The sequence below is a fragment of the Pseudophryne corroboree genome, unplaced genomic scaffold (assembly GCF_028390025.1).
Source record: "Pseudophryne corroboree isolate aPseCor3 unplaced genomic scaffold, aPseCor3.hap2 scaffold_723, whole genome shotgun sequence".
NCBI lineage: Eukaryota > Metazoa > Chordata > Amphibia > Anura > Myobatrachidae > Pseudophryne > Pseudophryne corroboree.
Genome location: NW_026970304.1, coordinates 1 through 7,923, shown reverse-complemented (window position 1 = coordinate 7,923; position 7,923 = coordinate 1). Strand labels below are relative to the sequence as shown.

Genomic DNA, 7,923 nt, shown 5'->3' with positions numbered 1-7,923 from the left:
GCTATCCAGAGTTGCTGGCATCCTGCTATAAGTGTGCAATCGTGAAATGTTGCCACATTACACTTTGTTACCCTAGTACAATCCTGTGTGCTTGACACTCAGCTGCCCATTTACAAACCTGAATTGCTGACATTCTGCTACCCTTCTGCAATACTGACACACTGCTATCAGTGGTCTCCAGAGGAATGCTAGTCTTCTTATCTACTGTGGGTATTGAATATTTCTTGACTAGGTGTCTGCCAGTGAGTTTACCAATAGACCTGGAATCAATGAGGGCAACAGTGGATAAAGTAGTTTATTTTTAGAGGATTAGAAGTGGCACAGAGGTATAGCAGTCACGTAGACGCTAGATTAACTTAGCAGAAATAATATTAAGATGGAAATTTCCAAAGTGACCCCGCTGTTCCCTCTTTATGAAGATGGGGCCTCGTTTTCCCCCCCGACAGTGGTATCCCTCCTTTCCTCTGAAAGGGCATTATGTGGGCATTTGGGCATTTATCGAGGTCTATAAGTATATTCTTGGCATAGAATATTATATTACACCAGATCCAAAATTTGTGATTATTTTTATTTTTTTAATTAAATATCTGTAAGTGGGAACAGACATGTGAATAGTGGAATTTGACTCTCTTATTTGGTATGATGAAGCAGCCACGGGTATTCAGGAAGAATATAGAATTAAAGAGACATTTCAGAATGAGACAAATCGCAAAACAATGAGGATTGGCCAATCACCAAGGAGAGAACCTTTCCGGCCAGTCGTAGAGAGAGCGGGAGCCAACACACTGGTCACTGACCATCACAGAGCAGCACAAACCACTAGAGGCAGCGTCACATGGATGACGTATCTCTCAGGCAGGGAAACGCCTTTATTCAGATACTGTTACCGAGAATAAAAATGAGTCACAACAGGAAATTTTTCCAATTGTTACAACTGACCCAGAACCACCTCATGTTCGACTTGCTGAGACATTAAAGAAAGTCCGTATTGTATAGGAAATATACATCAATGACTATACTAGGAGCACAGCAGGAGTCGGAGATGGGTCAGTGTGCGCTGCAGAACATGTATCGTCTCTTCCTCTGAGTGGAAACACCTGAAGATTAAAAAATAAATGAATTAAATCCCATTTTTTCAGCATGAGGTTGTCCCGGCAGAATTTTTTGTTTTTTTCCCCCTGATATTTAGACTAAGAAAATTCTCACTCACCGCAGCTGTCAGCACAAAGTAACAGAGCAACGCGCTCGCCAGGATCCCCAGGATGAGTCTGACAACGTTCTGCACAATGTAGGAGACCTGTCTGCTCCCCGCATCCGGCAATGCTGGAAGATTGCAGAGAGATCCCAGCTGTAATATATGAGGGAATAAAGGAATGGCGCAGAGGGAGACAGGAAAAGAGGAAGAGAAGAAAGAAGGATGGAAAGAAGAAGAGAGGAAGATGAAAGTAATGTATTGGAGGTAGTGAGGGAAGGAAGAAAGGCGTGAACTAGAGAGACGGAGGGAGGAAAGGAAGAAAGGAATGGATTAGAGGGACCAAAGGAGGGAAAGAAAAGAAAGTAATGGAATATAGTGAGATAAAAAGGAATGGACTATGGGCTAGAGCAGAGATTTTCAACCTGTAACAACTGGCGGCACACTGAACAAGATAATAATATTGCCAAGGCGCACTCACATATAATGGTGATGCATGGTGCAGTTGCGTGTCCTAGGATGTCATGTCGCAGCTTCTCCATAGGTAACGCCTGAGCCACATCTGAGAAAGCCAGAAGAGCCCAACACTGCCCGGGCCCAAAATTAGAACTAGCTCTGCAACCACTAAACCCACCAGTGTAGATCGTTCCAGGGCCTCAGTAGCGGCAAAACACTGACGGGCCTGGCTCTGCTTCTATGGCGGCACACCTGGAGACTGCTCAGGGCACACTAGTGGGCCACGGCACAGTGGTTGGAAAACAGTGGGCTAGAGAGACAGAGGGAGGGAAGGAAGAAAGGAATGGACTAGAGGGATGGAGGAAGGGAAGGAAGAAAGGAATAGACTAGAGCAGAGGTTCTCAAACTCGGTCCTCGGGAGCCCACACAGTCAGTGGCGTAACTAGAAATTTTTCTCCCCCAAGCCAAAAAAAATCTTCGGTGCCCCCCCCCCCCCCCCCCCCTCATGCTCCATAATTGGGAGCAAGAAAGGGATACATATGCGCGCGCCTGTGGCGTGCGCGGCAAAAATGGGTGTGGTTTCGTTGGAATGGGCGTGGTTTCGCATAAAGGGGCGTGGCATTGCAGGAAAAGACTACCTTATACCCCAGTTTTGCAACCTGCACGCCCATACGTTAGCCACCACAGGAAAGAAAAATAATCCTGATTCATGCCCCTTACATTATTTGTCATTTTTCCTCCTTATAGTAATGCCCAGTATACATTATGCCACATACTGCAATGGCCCTTAGACATTATGCCGCACACAATAATGCACATGACACAATATGCACACACTGTAATGCCCCCGACACATTATGCCACACACCGTAATGCCTGTGACACATTATGCCACACACCGTAATGCCTGCGACACATTATGACAGGAATCGCAAAGCCCGTTATACATTATGCTACACACTGCAATGCCCCTGATACATTATAGCACATACAATGTCTGTGACACATTATGACACACACCGCAATGTCCGTGATACATTATGCCACACACTGCAATGCCCGATACATTATAGCACATACAATGCCTGTGACACATTATGCCACACACTGCAATGACCTTGAGACATTATACCACAATGCCCGTGATATAGTATACCATACACATACCGCAATGCCCTGCCCGTTATACCCTATGCCACACACCGCAATGCCAGTTATGTATTATGCCACACTGCAATGACCCTGAGACATTATACCACATACCACAATGCCCGTGATATAGTATACCACACACCGTAATGCCTGACACATTATGACACACACCGCAATGTCCGTGATACATTATGCCACACACTGCAATGACCCTGAGACATTATACCACATATCACAATGCCCGCGATATAGTATACCATACACCGTAATGCCTGTGACACATTATGACACACACCGCAATGTCCGTGATACATAATGCCACACACCGTAATGCCCATTACACATTAAGTCCTACAGTAAGGCTTCTAATTACTTTTCAATTACCTGCTCGTTGTCAGGGGTTTTCATGCACTGGGTGTCATGCTCGTTGCCAGGGGTTTCATGCTCTTGGTTCCATGCACGGTGCCAGGGGTTTTCATGCTCAGGGTGTCATGCTCGTTGCCAGGGGTTTCATGCACTGGGTGTCGTGCTCGTTGCCAGGTGTTTCATGCACTGGGTGTCATGCTCGTTGCCAGGTGTTTCATGCACTGGGTGTCATGCTCGTTGCTAGGAGGTAGTCCTTGTTGCTAGGGCTGTGCTCCCAGTGCCACATATGTCCCCAGTGCCAGATATTCCCCCACGGTGCCAGGTACTCACATGCCCCAGTGCCAAATATAGCCCCCCACCCATGTGCCAGGTACACATATACCCCCCCAGTGCCACATATGCCCCCAGTGCCATATATTCCCCCCCAGTGCCAGATATTCCCCCAGTGCCAGATATTCCTCCAGTGCCAGATATTCCCCCCCCAGTGCCATATATGCCCCCAGTGCCAGATATCCCCCCCAGTGCCAGATATTCCCCCCCCCGTGCCATATATGCCCCAGTGCCAGATATTCCCCCCCCCCCCGCGCGCGCCGCTGCTGCTGCTGCTTTTTGGAGGGACACGGAGGGCACAGCTCGCCTCTCCTGTGTCCCTCCTGCTGCATCATCTCCGGGGGCCGCGGGTCTAATAGGGGGAAGTGCCGGTTCGTGAGACAATTAGAGCTCACGGACGGCACTTCCCCCTATTAGACCCGCGGCCGCCGGAGATGATGCAGGAGGGACACAGGGAGGCGCGCTGTGCCCTCCGTGTCCCTCCAACAAGCGGCGGAGGGAAGGAGACCGCAGACTGGCATGCGGACGCTCGTCCGCATGTCAGTCTGCTGTAAATCAGTGGCGCCCCCGCAGCCCCTTGCCCCCAAGCCACCGCGAGGGCTGCAGGGGCAGTAGTTACGCCACTGCACACAGTGCATGTTTTGCAGGTCTCCTCACAGAATCGCAAGTGAAATAATTAGCTCCACCTGTGGACCTTTTAAAATGTTGTCAGTGAGTAATTAATACACCTGTGCACCTGCTGGATTACCTGCAAAACATGCACTGTGTGGGCTCCCGAGGACCGAGTTTCAGAAACTCTGGACTAGAGGGATGGAGGAAGGGAAGGAAGAAAGGAATGGACTAGAGGGATGGAGGAAGGGAAGGAAGAAAGGAATGGACTAGAGGGATGGAGGAAGGGAAGGAAGAAAGGAATAGACTAGAGGGATGGAGGAAGGGAAGGAAGAAAGAAATGGACTAGAGGGATGGAGGAAGGGAAGGAAGAAAGGAATAGACTAGAGGGATGGGAGGAAGGGAAGAAAGAAAGGAATAGACTAGAGGGATGGAGGAAGGGAAGGAAGAAAGGAATGGACTAGAGGGATGGAGGAAGGGAAGGAATAAAGGAATAGACTAGAGGGATGGGGAAAGGAAGGGAAGGAAGAAAGGAATGGACTAGAGGGATGGAGGAAGGGAAGGAAGAAAGGAATAGACTAGAGGGATGGAGGAAGGGAAGGAATAAAGGAATAGACTAGAGGGATGGGGAAAGGAAGGGAAGGAAGAAAGGAATGGACTAGAGGGATGGAGGAAGGGAAGGAAGAAAAGGAATGGACTAGAGGGATGGAGGAAGGGAAGGAAGAAAGGAATGGACTAGAGCGATGGAGGAAGGGAAGGAAGAAAGGAATAGATTAGAGGGGGGGGGGGGGGGGGGGGGGGGGGGGTGGGGGGGGGGGGGGGGGGGGGGGGGGGGGGGGGGGGGGGGGGGGGGGGGGGTGGGGGGGGGTGGGTGGGGGGGGGGGGGGGGGGGGGGGGGGGGGGGGGGGGGGGGGGGGGGGGGGGGGGGGGGGGGGGGGGGGGGGGGGGGGGGGGGTGGGGGGGGGGGGGGGGGGGGGGGGGGGGGGGGGGGGGGGGGGGGGGGGGGGGTGGGGGGGGGGGGGGGGGGGGGGGGGGGGGGGGGGGGGGGGGGGGGTGGGGGGGGGGGGGGGGGGGGGGGGGGGGTGGGGGGGGGGGGGGGGGGGGGGGGGGGGGGGGGGGGGGGGGGGGGGGGGGGGGGGGGGGGGGGGGGGGGGGGGGGGGGGGGGGGGGGGGGGGGGGGGGGGGGGGGGGGGGGGGGGGGGGGGGGGGGGGGGGGGGGGGGGGGGGGGGGGGGGGGTGGGGGGGGGGGGGGGGGGGGGGGGGGGGGGGAGGGGGGGGGGGGGGGGGGGGTGGGGGGGGGGGGGGGGGGGGGGGGGGGGGGGGGGGGGGGGGGGGGGGGGGGGGGGGGGTGGGGGGGGGGGGGGGGGGGGGGGGGGGGGGGGGGGGGGGGGGGGGGGGGGGGGGGGGGGGGGGGGGGGGGGGGGGGGGGGGGGGTGGGGGGGGGGGGGGGGGGGGGGGGGGGTGGGGGGGGGGGGGGGGGGGGGGGGGGGGGGGGGGGGGGGGGGGGGGGGTGGGGGGGGGGGGGGTGGGGGGGGGGGGGGGGGGGGGGGGGGGGGGGGGGGGGGGGGGGGGGGGGGGGGGGGGGGGGGGGGGGGGGGGGGGGGGGGGGGGGGGGGGGGGGGGGGTGGGGGGGGGGGGGGGGGGGGGGGGGGTGGGGGGGGGGGGGGGGGGGGGGGGGGGGGGGGGGGGGGGGGGGGGGGGGGGGGGGGGGGGGGGGGGGGGGGGGGGGGGGGGGGGGGGGGGGGGGGGGGGGGGGGGGGGGGGGGGTGGGGGGGGGGGGGGGGGGTGGGGGGGGGGGGGGGGGGGGGGTGGGGGGGGGGGGGGGGGGGGGGGGGGGGGGGGGGGGTGGGGGGGGGGGGGGGGGGGGGGGGGGGGGGGGGGGGGGGGGGGGGGGGGGGGGGGGGGGGGGGGGGGGGGGGGGGGGGGGGGGGGGGGATGGGGAAGGGAAGGAAGAAAGGAATGGGACTAGAGGGATGGAGGAAGGAAGGAAAAAAGGACATGGACCTAGAGGGGCTGGAGAAAGGGAAGGAAGGAAGGAATGTTACTATAGTGAGAGAAAAGGATTGGACTATGGGACAGTGGTCTCCCACCTTAATTGGGGTGTGAGCTACTTTCGGAAAATAAAACTTCTGAAGGAGCTACCCCCTCCCCCCAATGCGCGTGCGTTCCTGTGAAAGTGGGGTGTGACCTCACAACTACAAGTAATGCCCCCCCCGCGTAGTGCCAGATACACAAATAATGCCCCTCCAGCAGTGCCAGTTACACAAATAATACCCCCAGCAGTGCCAGTTACACAAATAATGACCCCCCCTACCCCCCACCCCCCTCAGTGTCTGATACAGTGCCCTACACAGTGGTAACCCTTGCTGGCTTCTTTTACTGCCGCCGGTGCTGCTCATCCTGTATGAGGGACGGAAGGGGAGGAGAGCGCAGTCCAGAGAGCGGCTGCGGTGAGGGCGACAGAGTCTCCGGCGGCGGGCATTTAAAAATATGGGTGCCGGTAAGAGCCAATCAAAACTCGCTGTCCAGAAGCCAATCAGGTGCCGCCACTGCCGGTTCGCAAGCTCTGATTAGCTGACGGCCGGCCACCATATTAAAAAATGAAGGGAGGAGGAGTGCCAGTGACTGCCCAAGCCCGTGCGCTCTGTGAGCTACCGAAAATACTACGGCGAGCTACCGGTAAGCTCGCGAGCTATGGGTTGGAGATCACTGGACTAGAGAGATGGAGGGAGGGAGGGAAGAAAGGCATGGACTATAGTGAGAGAGAAAGGTATAGCCTATGGGCTAGAGAGATGGAGAGAAGGAAGAAATGCATGGAGTAGAGGCAAGAAGGGAAGAAATAAATAAAGTATATTGAGGGAAGAAAGAAAGGAATGGACTAGAGAGATGGGGGAAGGAAGGAAGACAGATATAGGTTACAGAGATGGAGTGAGAGAAAAAAGATAGGAATGGAATAGAGGAATGGAGGTAAGGAAGGGAAAGAAAAGCATGGTGTAAAAGGACAGGAAGGGAAGAAAGGAAATGGAATATAGTGAGGGAGGAAACAAGGGAGAGGGGCAAGGAATGGACTATAATGAGGGGACGAGAAGGAGGGAGGGAAGAAAAGAATGGACTACAATGAGGGAGAAAAGGACGGGGGGGGAGAAGGAAAAGGGAAATGGGACTACAATGAGGGAGAAAAGGACGGAGGGGAGGGGAGGGGGAAAGGAAATGGACTTACAATGAGGGTGAAAAGGACGGAGGGGGGGGGGGGGAAGGAATGGACTACAATGAGGGAGAAAGGACGGGGAGGGGGGGGGGGAAGGAAAAAGGATTACAATGAGGGTGAAAAAGGACGGAGGGGGGGGGGGAATGGACTACAATGAGGGAGAAAAGGACGGGGGGGGGAAGAAAGGAATAGGACTACAATGAGGGGAGAAAAAAGGACGGAGGTGGGGGGGAGAAAGGAAATGGACTACAATGAGGGAGAAAAGGACGGGGGGGGAGAAAGGAATGGACTACAATGAGGGAGAAAAAGGACGGGGGGGGGGAGAAAGGAATGGGACTACAATTGAGGGAGAAAAAGGACGGGAGGGGGGGGGGAGAAAGGAATGGACTACAATGAGGGAGAAGGAAGGTGGGAGGGAAGAAAGAATGGACAATGGACTACAAATGAGGGAGAAAAGGACGGGGGGGGGAGAAAGGAATGGGACTACAATGAGGAGAAAAGGAGGGAGGGAAGAAAGAAATGGACTACAATGAGGGAGAAAAAGGAATGGAGGGGGGGGAGAAAAGGAAAATGGACTACAATGAGGGAGAAAAGGACGGGGGGGAGAAAG

At 56.6% G+C, this 7,923-nt stretch overlaps 1 long non-coding RNA gene across 1 annotated transcript; it reads right to left on the bottom strand.

The window, feature by feature from the left end:
• Positions 1 to 554: 554 nt before the first annotated feature.
• On the bottom strand, positions 555 to 1,351 carry LOC135040011 (uncharacterized). Its single transcript, XR_010233974.1, has 2 exons — positions 1,211 to 1,351; positions 555 to 1,097 (listed from the first exon to the last, which is right to left on the bottom strand). It is a non-coding gene; the product is annotated as an uncharacterized LOC135040011 (long non-coding RNA).
• Between the last annotated feature and the right edge of the window lie 6,572 nt (positions 1,352 to 7,923).